We start from the raw sequence: 12,131 nt of genomic DNA, 5'->3' as shown, positions 1-12,131 counted from the left end.
AAAAAAATAGCCAGGCATGGTGGCAGGCGCCTGTAATCCCAGCTACTTGGGAGGCTGACGCAGGGAGAATTACTTGAACCTGGGAGAAGGAGGTTGCAGTGAGCAGAGATTGTGCCACTGTACTCCAGCCTGGGCAACAGAGCAAGACTCCATCTCAAAACAAAAATAAATTAGCTGGGCACGGTGGCATGTGCCTGTAATCTCAGCTACTTAGGAGGCTGAGGGAGGAGAATCGCTTGAACCCTATAGGGGAGGTTGCAGTGAAGTGAGCTGAGATTGCGCCACTGCACTCCAGCCTGGGTGACAGAGTGAGACTCTGTCTCAAAAAACAAACAAACAAACAAAAAACACTAAGAACATGAATAGACAATTCTCAAAAGAAGATATACAAATGACAAAAAAACATACAAAAAATGTTCAACATCATTAATTATCAAGGAAATGCAAATCAAAACCACTAATTATCAGGGAAATGCAATACCACCTTACTCCTGCAAGAATGGCCATAATCAAAAAATCAAAAATAACGGATGCTGGCATGGATGTGGTAAAATGGGAACACTTTTATACTGTTGGTCGAATACTACCACTATGGAAAACAGTGTGGAGAGTCCTTAAAGCGCTAAAAGTAGATCTATCATTTGATCCAGCAAACCCACTCCTAGATGTCTACCCAGACGAAGTCATTATATGAAAAAGATACTGACACATACATGTTTGTGGCAGCACGATTTGCAATTGCAAAAATATGGAACCAGACCAAATGCCCATCGATCAACTAGTAGAAAAAGAAAATATGGTATATACACCATGGAATACTACTCAGCCATAAAAAGGAACTAAATAATTGCATTTGCAGCAACCTGGATGGAATTGGAGACCATTGTTCTAAGTGAAGTAACTCAGGAATGGAAAATCAAACATCATTATGTTCTCCCTCATAAGTGGGAGCTACGCTTTGAGGATGCAAAGGCAGAAGAATGACACAGTTGGACTTTGTGGACTCGGGAAAGGGTGGGACAGGGGTGAGAGATAAAAGACTATACAGTGGGTACAGTGTACACTGCTCTGGTGATGGGTGCACCAAAATCTCAGAAATCACCACTAAAAAACTTATTCATGTAACCAGATACCACCTATTCCCCCAAAACCTATTGAAATAAAAAATAAATAAAATTTTTAAAAAAGAGGGTACACTGTTTCAATATCTATGCCACCCCAAACTTGGTGGCATAAAACAACAACAATTTTATTTGGCTCATAGATTCTATGCAACAGGAATTTGGACTGGGCACAGCAGGGTATCAGCTGGAAGGACTCAAATGACCGGAATCATCTGGAGTCTCCTTCATTCACATGTGTAGCATCTGGGCTAGGATGACTCAAAAGCTGGGCTTAGTTGGGATTGTTGACCTGAGCACCTAAAGATGGCCTCTTCAAGTGGCTTGGGTTCACAAGCTGGTGGCTGGGTTCTAACAGGAAGTATCCCAAGAGCAAGCATGTTCCAAGAGACTTAGGCAGAAACTGAATAGCTTTTCATGACACAACCATAGAAGTCACACAGCATCACTTATTCTGTAGTCTGTTCGTTGAAACAGCCACAAATTGCCCACATTCATGGGGAGAGGATATGGACTCAACTTCCCGATGAAATCTGTGTCAAAGCATTGAAGATCATGTTTAAAAAACCATCTCAAATGTGGCTTCTAATTATACTGCTGAGAGAGTAACCAGGACTGGGAACAATTGAGGTACAGCATTTTGTATGCATAGTCAAAAGATGTTTATTATCTATAGGACATTGTTTAGAAATTTGCTCTACTATTTAATTTGTGATAAGTGATTAGTAAACATGTTTATCAGTGTAAAACTCATAGAATGGCAAAAAAAAACTACCTCAGTTTTAATTTTCAGAAGTATGCTTTCCCCCATTTGGGGGAAGCATTAGCCTTCCAAGTCTTTTATTTTTTCCATTTGAAAAATTGGTATAAAAATTGCAGTTGATGGCAACTCCATCCTTCTAGGTGCTCAAGTAGTGGCTGTAAATATGTTCTTAAATTCTTTGATATCCCACCTTCAAAAGGTGTAGTCTAATTCCCTTCCCTTTGAAAGTGGACAAAACTCAGTAATGGAAACAGGGCCACTCTTACAGTGTGTGGGTCCCCAGGCAAATTTGTTTTTAATGAGATCCCATCTATATAATGATTTGATTTAAAATGTATTACATTCTTAGATATGACACATAAAGCTCAAGCAACACAGATTTTATCAAGCAACCAAAGAAAATGGATAAATTGGATTTCTTCAATATTAAAAATGTTCTGGCCGGGCTCAGTGGCTCATGCCTGTAATCCCAGCACTTTGGGAAGCCAAGGTGGGCAGATCACATGGTCAGGAGTTTGAGACCAGCCTGGCCAATATGGTGAAACCCCAACTGTATTAAAAATAGAAAAAAAAAAAAAATTAGCCAGGTGTGGTGGTGGGTGCCTGTAGTCCCAGCTACTTGGGAGGCTGAGGCAGGAGAATCGCTCGAACCCAGGAGGCAGAGGTTGCAGTGAGCCAAGATTGCGCCACTGCACTCCAGTCGGGGTGATAGAGTGAGACTCCGTCTCAAAAAAAAAAAAAAGAAAAGAAAAAAAAAGGGGCGGGCGCAGTGGCTCACACCTGTAATCCCAGCACTTTGGGAGGCTGAGGTGGGCAGATCACAAGGTCAGGAGATCAAGACCATCCTGGCTAACACGGTGAAAACTTGCCTCTACTAAACATGCAAAAAATTAGCCAGGCATGGTGGCACGCATCTATAGTCCCAGCTACTCGGGAGGCTGAGGCAGGAGAATAGCTTGAACCTGGGAGGTGGAGGTTGCAGTGAGCCAAGATTGTGCCACTGCACTCCAGCCTGGACAATAGAGCAAGACTCCGTCTCAAAAAAAAAAGTTCTTGCTTCAAAAAATCATTAAGAAGGATTAAAAAACAGCCCATGGAATGGGAGAAAAAATATCTGCAAGCTATATATCTGATAAGTATCCAGAATATATAAAGAGCTCTTAATATCTCAACAATAAAAGACAACCCAAGTTAAAAAAAAATGGGCAAAAGTCTTGAATAGACATTTCTCCAAAGAAGATATACAATGGCCAATAAGATACTCAACATGATTAGTCATTAGGGAAATGCAAAGCAAAAACACAGTGAAATATCACTTCGCATCTAATAAGATAGCTATAAAGAAAACCATGGGTAATAAGGAATGTTGGCAAGGATGTAGATAAATTAGTGACCACAGAAACTGCTGATGAGAACATAAAATGGTACAGCCACTTTGGAAAACAGGTTGGCAATTCCTCAAAAAGTTAAATCTAAAGTTATCATATGGCCAGGCACGGTGGCTCATACCTGTAACCCCAGCACTTTGGGAGGCGAAGCGGGCAGATCACCTGAGTTTGGGAGTTTGAGACCAGCCTGGCCAACATGGCAAAACCCCGTCTCTACTACAAAAAATTAGCCGGGCCTGGTGGCAGGCATCTGTAATCCTGGCTACTTGGGAGGCTGAGGCAGGAGAATTGCTTGAACCCAGGAGGCAGAGGTTGCAGTGAGCCGAGATTGCACCATTGCACTTCAGCCTTGGCAGCAGTGAGACTCTCTCAAAAATAAAATAAAGTTACCATATGATCCAGTAACTCTACTCCTAGGTATATATCCAAAATAAATGAAAGCATATGTCCACACAAAAATTTGTACATGAATGCTCATAGCAGCATTATTCATAATAGCCAAAAAGTGGAAACAACCCAATGTCCATCATTGGACATTTAAAGTGAATGGACAAACTAAATGTAGTATAATCATACAATGGAATATAATTCAGCCATAAAAAGGAATGAAGTACTGATACATGCTACAACATGGATGAACTTTAAAATATTATGCTAAGTTAAAGAAGTGAGATACCAAAAGCCACATATTGTATGATTCTATGAAATTTCCAGGATAGGCAAATCTAGAGACAGAAAGTAAATTAGTAATTGTTGCGGTTGTGGAGAAAGAGAGAAGGAAATTAACCCTGCTAATGAATGGAGGGATTTTTTTGGAGGGTAATAAAAATGTTTTGAGGGCTGGGCATGGTGGCTCATGCCTGTAATCCGAGAATTTTGGGGCATCAAGGTGAGAGGATTGATTGAGCCCAAGAGTTCAAGACCAGCCTAGGCAACATAGTGAGACCCTGTCTCTACAAAATTAAAAAAAAATTTTTTTAATTAGCCAGGTATGGTGGTGCACACCTGTAGTCCCAGCTACTTGGGAGGCTGAGGTGGGAGGATTGCTTGAGCCCAGGATGTCAAGGCTGCAGTAAGCCATTATTGTACCACTGTACTCTAACCTGGGCAACAGATCGACTCCCTGTCTCAAATATTTTAATGTAAAAATATTTTTTGAATGAAAATAAGGTTCTGGAATTAGTGGTGATTGCACAATCTTGGGAATATTCTAAAAATGACTAAAATGTACACTTTAAAAGGGTGAATTTCACATTGGGAGGCTGAAACAGGAGGATCACTTGAGTCCAGGAGTTGGAGACCAGCCTGGCCAACATGGCAAGATCCCGCCTCTACAGAAAAAAAAATTGTTTTTTGTTTGTTTGTTTGTTTTGTTTTTGAGATGGAGTCTCGCTCTGTCGCCAGGCTGGAGTGCAGTGGCACCATCTCGACTCATTGCAACCTCCGACTCCCTGGTTCAAGTGATTCTCCTGCCTCAGCCTCCCGAGTAGCTGGGATTACAGGCATGCTCCACCATGCCCAGCTAATTTTTGTATTTTTAGTAGTGATGGGGTTTTGCCATGTTGGCCGGGATGGTCTAGATCTCCTGACCTCATGATCCATCCGTCTTGGCCTCCCAAAGTGCTGGGATTACAAGTGTGAGCCACTGTGCCTGGCCAAAAAAAAATGTTTTAAAATGCAAGGCATGGTTGTACACACCTGTGGTTCCAGCTACTCGGGAGGCTGTGGCAGGAGGATTGCTAGAGCCCAGGAGTTCAAGGCTGCAGTGACCCATGTTTGCACCACTGCACTCCAGCCTGGGTGACAGAGCGAGACCCTTTCTCAATTAAAAAAAAAATTGGGCCGGTAATTTATAATAATTAAAAAATAAATGGTATTTTTTTTTTTTCTGAGACAGACTCTCACTCTGTCACCCAGGCTGGGGTACGGTGGCACAATCTTGGTTCATTGCAATCTCCACCTACTGGGTTCAAGAGATTCTTGTGCCTCAGCCATCTGAGTAACTGTGATTACAGGTGTGTGCCACCACGCCCAGCTAATTTTTGTATTTTTAGTAGAAATGGGGTTTCACTACATTGCACAGGCTGGTCTCAAACTGCTGGCCTCAAGTGATCCACTCGCCTTGGCCTCCCGAAGTGCTGGGATTACAGGTGTGAGCCAATACGCCTGGCCTAAAATGGTAAATTTTATGATATGTAAATTATGTCTCAATTTTTAAATGTATCACAAAGTTTATGAGACTGTGTGAAGTATAATGACATATAGCAAAATGATATATCAATGAAGACTTAGAATAATGGGTAGAAAAGAGATATCAGCTTATTGTCCATATCAGAGCATGTGATGATTCTTCACAGTGTGAAGGTACCACCTTTTCTTGTTCAGGTCCAAAAATCATGTTCTTCATGTTCTTTATTGTCAAATATGCCATTCCTGGCTATTCATATCTCCCACCAAGAGAAAAAGGTAGTAACTCCTGTTACTATAATTCCATAGGTCTTTGCAACCTGTTTGTAGTGAAACAATGTAGACATTTTTGTTTCTGGAGTTCCTTAATACTCTTGGTTACAACATTACTCATGATACATTATTCATGATGTCGTCCATGACTCTCTCAAAAATTATTACTGTATTTTCTTTTTTAAATTTTTTTATTTTATTTTGTTTTATTTTATTACTGTATTTTCTTGATTATGATCACAAATGCAAGTCTTACCCAGAGAATGCCCAAAAATGTAAACAATAATTTGTTTTATGGTCATGTTAAATTTTCACTCAGAATTTTATCTAATAAACATAGAGCATCACTTCTTCTAACCCTATCTTCTTTTGCACACTTTAAACCATAATTATGACATTCCTAGGCTATCAGTTCTTTGAATGATGACCACATGCCTATCTTTTGGACACCATCACCAACAGGGAAGATGTGTGAAGGGCCCACGGGTGCAGCAAGAGGAGTGATCCCATTCCTGCATGCCTCATTTGGCATGACTTAAGACAAACATGGAGGGAGCATTGCATCACTACATCAGTCAGAAGCAAAAGAGGACATCAGTTGGAAAGGGCCCTTTGGCACTGTGTAGCAACAATCCCAAAATCATTGGACTACCCAGGGAGGACTGCCTGACACCTATCATGGAATCTTCTGCCAGGGTGGGGTAACTACCCTGGGTGCGACTGATGGGGCAGAAAGGAGATGGCATGCAGTCATACACAGAATAAAAGATGTCTGCTACCACTCTGTAGTCTTCAGGTGCTGTGGACCACCAGCAGTTCCACAGTCAGAACACTGACAAAGGAAGGCCAGCACAAGGTCCCCAACACATGGCTCATGACCAAGGGTTGGTAGAGGACTGTCGATAGCCCAGAGACCTGAACTCATCTTGTGTTTGACCCCAAATAAGCATGTCAACACTATTCTGGAGACCCAATTTCACACTATTTTATGAAAGAACTGTGCTAGCCAGCAAGAGTGACTGACTGACTTACCTGCAAGGTGCTCTCAAATTCTTGTTTTCTTTTTTGTAGAGCTGGCATCTCGCTTTGTTACCCTTACCCAGGCTGGTCTTGAACTCCTGGCTTTGAAGGATCCTCCCACCTCAGCCTCCCAAAGTGCTAGGATTACAGGCATAAGCCACCATGCCTGGCCTCAAAGATAACATAATAAATGATTATTGTTTTAAGCCACTGAGTTTTGTAGTGCTCTGTTACAAAACAGTAGATAAATAATACATACAACTAAAAACCTAGGTGTCATCCTTGACTCCTCATTCTCTTACATCCCACATCCAATCTGCCAGCAAATTATATTGGTTTTACCTTCAAAATATATCCAGAATCTACTTCCCACCACCTCTACCACTACCACTTTGGTGTGAACCTTCTAACTGTACTGCTTTTACCCTTGAATCTCCACAATTTATTTTCAAACAGCAGCCAGTGTTACTGTAAGAAGGTAAGTCATATTATGTTAGTCCTCTGCTAAAAACCCTGCAATGGTTACCTATTTTCCTCGGAACAAAAAAGCCAAAGTCCCAAGTCTTTCAAGCCCCTACATGATCTTCCCCTGCTACACTACCTCTCTGACTGCATCTCCTGTACTTCTGCCCTAATTTATACCACTGCAGTGGCCTTCTTACTGTTCTTCACCTGTGCCAGGCATGTTTCTACTTAAGGCTTTAGCCCTTACTGTTCCTCTGCCTGAAATACTCTTTCCTTGGATCCCGTGTTGTGCAATCCCTCCCTCGTCTCCTCCAAGTTATTGCTCAAGTCTCACTTCCCAATGAAGCCTATCACCTCTGTAATTTCTACATGTCCATCTCTCTGAACTTCTTCTTTTTTTTGAGACAGAGTCTCACTCTGTCACCCAGGCTGGCGAGATCTCGGCTCACTGCAACCTCCGCCTCCTGGAATCAAGTGATGCTTGTGCCTCAGCCTCGGGAGTAGCTGAGATTACAGGTGCGTGCCACCACACCTGGCTAATTTTTGTATTTTTCGTAGAGACAGGGTTTCACCGTGTTGCCCAGGGTGGGCTTGAACTCCTGACCTCAGGTGATCCACCCACCTCAGCCTCCATCTCTCTGAACTTCCGATACCAATTATCCTACTCTATTTTACAGCACTTATACTCTAACAATACTATACAATTTACTTACTATGCTTATTATTTAGTTTTTCTCTTCTAGAATTTAAGCTCTATGAGGGCATGATTTTTGTATTTTGTTCACTGATATACCCACACATGCCTAAAGCAGGCACGTCGTAGGTACTCAATAAATGAATAACCTATGTCACTCAAAACTGTGCAGGCAGAACTCTTAGCAAGCTCTTGTCCTAGGCACATAATTTAAGCCTGACAAAAGGTCAATTGAACCTTAAGTATGCCATGAAAACAGAGCTGCAGCACCTGAAAGGGCCACACTGGTACAAAGGTAAAAATCTTGGGGACAGGCATGGTGGCTCACACCTGTAATCCCAGCACTTTGGGAGGCCATGGCAGGTGGATCACCTGAGGTCAGGAGTTCGAGACTAGCCTGGCCAACATGGTGAAACCTCGTCTCTACTGAAGATACAGAAAATTAGCCAGGTGTGGTAGCGTGCACCTGTAATCCCAGCTACTTGGGAGGCTGAGGCAGGAAAATCGCTTGAACCCGGGAGGCGGAGGTTGCAGTGATCATGCCATTGCACTCCAGCCTGGGCGACGGACTCTGTCTCAAAAAAAAAAAAAAAAAAAAAAAGTGGATATATGATTAGGTCAGGCAGTTGGCTCATGCCTATAATCCCAGCACTTTGGGAGGCCGAGGTGGGTGGATCACTTGAACCCAGGAGTTCAAGACTAGCCTGGGCTACTTGGTGAAACCCTGTCTCTACCAAAAAAAAAAAAAAAAAAAAAAATTAGCCAGGCGTGTTGGTGTGCGTCTGTAGTCCCAGCTACTAAGGAGGCTATGGTGGGAGAATCACTTGAACCAGGAGGTGGAGGTTGCAGCGAGCCAAGATCGTGCCACTGCACTCCAACCTGGGTGACAGAACGAGACCCTGTCTCAGAAAAAAAAAAAAAAAAGCGTGGATATATGCTCCGTGGAGCCTGAAACATATACAATTGTGGGGCTCTAAAATTATGTAATAAATTCAATATTTATTTAGAGTAAATAAACTTATGTAATAAAGAATTAAATGATGTCATAAAGTCAGTATTTAAAATGAGAAGAATCATTGTAGATTTTGAAATACTGACAAAAACCACAGACATCACAAAGTCCAGAAAAATAATATTAATAACTGCCCAGCAACCGCTATAAGTCTTCACCCATCTTGCATTTTTTAGTTGCATACTCTTTGCAACTAAATGACCATTTTATAGAGATGTTAGAAAGATAAATTAGTCAAAAATAGATTTTAAATAATTGATAGTCTCTAAACTTTGTATTATCAGCTTTCCAACTCCTTGCTATAATGTCTTGCACGGGTGGTGCTTCTCGCTGAGGAAAAGCCCTGGGGAGAATTCCAGCCCTTTGATCTCCCTTGGCTTGGTCTCCAAAGGGGCTTCTAAGACAGCTCCATCTGGTGGTCACTGCCCTCGTCCCTAGCCCACCCACCCTAGTCCACCCTCAACTGACACTTGGCCTGAGAGAATGACCTCCATGCTGGGGTCCAAGTGTCCGATGAAGGGCTGGTAATACTTTTTTTTTCCATTCTGATGGAATGAGGTTCAGAGTAAATATTAGGTTGTACAAATAAGGGAGGAGACCACCCCTCATATTGTCTTATGCCCAATTTTTGCCTCCAAAGAAAGAAGAAGTAAAAACTAAAAGGCAGGAATGAAGTCCACAAGCAGACAGCCTGGCACCACACTCTGGGCCTGGTAGTTAAAGATCAACCCCTGACCTAATCGGTTATGTTTTCTATAGATTACAGACATTGTATAGAAAAGCACTGTGAAAATCCCTGTCCTGTTCTGTTCTGATCTAATTACCAATGCATGCAGACCCCAGTCACGTACCCACTGCTTGCTCAATGGATCACAACCCTCTCAAGTGGACCCCCTTTTAGAGTTGTGAGCCCTTAAAAGGGAAAGGAATTGCTCACTAGGGGAGCTCGGCTCTTGAGACAGGAGCCTTGCCAATGCTCCTGGCTGAATAAACTGCTTCCTTCTTTAACTCGGTGTCTGAGGGGTTTTGTCTGCAGCTTGTCCTGCTACATTTCTTGGTTACCTGATCGGGAAGCAAGGTGATTGGCAGATGGTCGAGACAGCTCCTTAGGCGGCTTAAGCCTGCCCTGTGGAACATCCCTGTGGGGGACTTCGACCAGCCCAAGTGACGCAGATCCTGAGAGCGCTCCTGGGTAGGCATTTGCCCGGGTGGGATGCCTCGCCAGAGCAGTGTGTGGCAGGCCCCTGTGGAGGATCAATGCAGTGGCTGAACACCAGGAAAGAACTGGTACTTAGAGTGTGGACATCTGAAACTTGGTAAAACTAGTCTTTGGAACTTGCCTACTCCATTTGAGTGGAAGCGTGGCCTGATCACCCGCGGCATGCTTTTAATGGCACTTTGGTTTGGTTTTGGTTTTGGTTTTGACTTGGTTTGAATTGCTTGACAAGACCGGTTTTAGGAACTTTCCCACTCCATTTGAGTGGAAGCGTGGCCTGATCACCCACAACGTGCCTTTATCGGCACTTTGGTTTTGGTTTTGACTTGGTTTGAATTGCTTGACAGGACTGGTCTTGGGAACTTGCCTACTCCATTTGGGTGGAAGCGTGGCCTGATCACCCACGGTGTGCCTGTACCAGCACTTTGGTTTTTGTTTTTGACTTGATTTGGATTGCTTGATACTTTGGTTTTGGTTTTGACCTGGCTTGGATTTCTTGATACTCTGATTTTGGTTTGGTGTAGACTGCAAAAGTGTGTGTGTGCCCTTTTTACCTGTTCTTTGTTTTGTGGTGTGCGTGTGGTGTGAGCATGGTGTTTTGTCTCAAAGAAGCATGGGTCAGGCACAAAGTAAGCCCACTCCACTAGGAACTATGTTGAAAAATTTCAAGAAATTTAAGGGAGACTATGGAGTACTATGACACCAGGAAAACTTAAAACTTTGTGGAAGATAGACTGGCCAGCATTAGAGGTGGGTTGGCCATCAGAAGGAAGCCTGGACAGGTCCCTTGTTTCAAAGGTATGGCACAAGGTAACCTGTAAGCCAAAGCACCCAGACCAGTTCCCATACATAGACACTTGGTTACAGCTGGTTTTAGATCCCTGACAGTGATTGAGAGAACGGCAGCATAAGTGGCTGGCAGAGGCAAGGAAAGACCAGCAGAGAGAGAGAGAGAGAGAGACAGAGAGGCAGAGAGAGAGAAAGAGACAGAGGCAAAAGGAAAGTCAAAGAGAGAAAGAGACAGAGGCAAAAGGAAAGTCAAAGAGAAAAAGAGACAGAAAATCAAAGAAAAAGAGATATACAAGTAGTTAAAAGAAAAGTGTACCCTATTCCTTTAAAAGCCAAGGTAAATTTAAAACCTGTAATTGATAATTGAAGGTATTCTCCGTAACCCTATAACACTCCAATACCACTTTGTTGTCAGTGTAAACAAGGGCGTATGCTGAAAGCACTGAGGCCTTCCTATCAAAAATCCTTAACCCAGTAACCCACGGATGGCCCAAATGCATTCAATCTGTAGCGGCAACTGCTTTGCTAACAGAAAAAAGTAAAAAAAAAACTTATAGGAAACCTCATTGTGAGCACACCTCACCAGTTCAGAAGCATCCTAAGGAAAAAAGCGGGGGGGGGGGGGGGCGGAATTTATGTACAAAGAGTATTATATGGTAAATTTTTGTCCTGAATTAAATTAACTGGTTGTTTAAAGAAAGAAATATTTGTAATAAGTCAGAAAGTTGAAGCATGTCAAAGAATTGTCTGCAAAAGTTGTGAAAGAGAAAAATGTTATTAAAAAAAGAATTTATGCAAGAAATTTTGTATAATTTAAAAGTAACTAGGCCTCCTGAATGTAAACAACAAACAAACAAACAAACAACAGTTTATGTGCAAGGTGTATAAGGAAAGTAAAATATACCTGTGGTAAAAGAATTATAAGGAGGCATGAGAATATAAATTTTTACCTACATTAAAAGGCTAAAAATATGTATATTTTGTTTTAAAGGTTTAATCAAGTTTTAAAGTGTTAATTGGAAAGAAAATTCTGTGTGTAAACATTGGCTAAAGTTAAAGCAGTATCATCCAGTTTTTCTGTAAACTGGACATTAAAATAAAACCATAGCAGGTTTTTCTTAAAGCACCAACCTGCTCTTTAGCAAAAATTATAAAAAGTTAAAAAGAGTCTATAAAATCTTACCTTGTGGTCTAACATTAAAA

General features: G+C 42.0%; 1 long non-coding RNA gene across 1 annotated transcript; it reads right to left on the bottom strand.

The window, feature by feature from the left end:
* Nucleotides 1-1,199: 1,199 nt before the first annotated feature.
* Nucleotides 1,200-10,167, bottom strand: LOC107967519 (uncharacterized). The gene is made up of 3 exons (XR_010148315.1): nt 9,986-10,167; nt 6,765-6,923; nt 1,200-1,654 (listed from the first exon to the last, which is right to left on the bottom strand). It is a non-coding gene; the product is annotated as an uncharacterized LOC107967519 (long non-coding RNA).
* Nucleotides 10,168-12,131: the final 1,964 nt, after the last annotated feature.

The sequence above is a fragment of the Pan troglodytes genome, chromosome 10 (assembly GCF_028858775.2).
Source record: "Pan troglodytes isolate AG18354 chromosome 10, NHGRI_mPanTro3-v2.0_pri, whole genome shotgun sequence".
NCBI classification, from domain to species: Eukaryota; Metazoa; Chordata; class Mammalia; order Primates; family Hominidae; genus Pan; species Pan troglodytes.
Note: the sequence above shows the minus strand (reverse complement) of the source record. Positions and strands in the feature narration are given on the sequence as shown.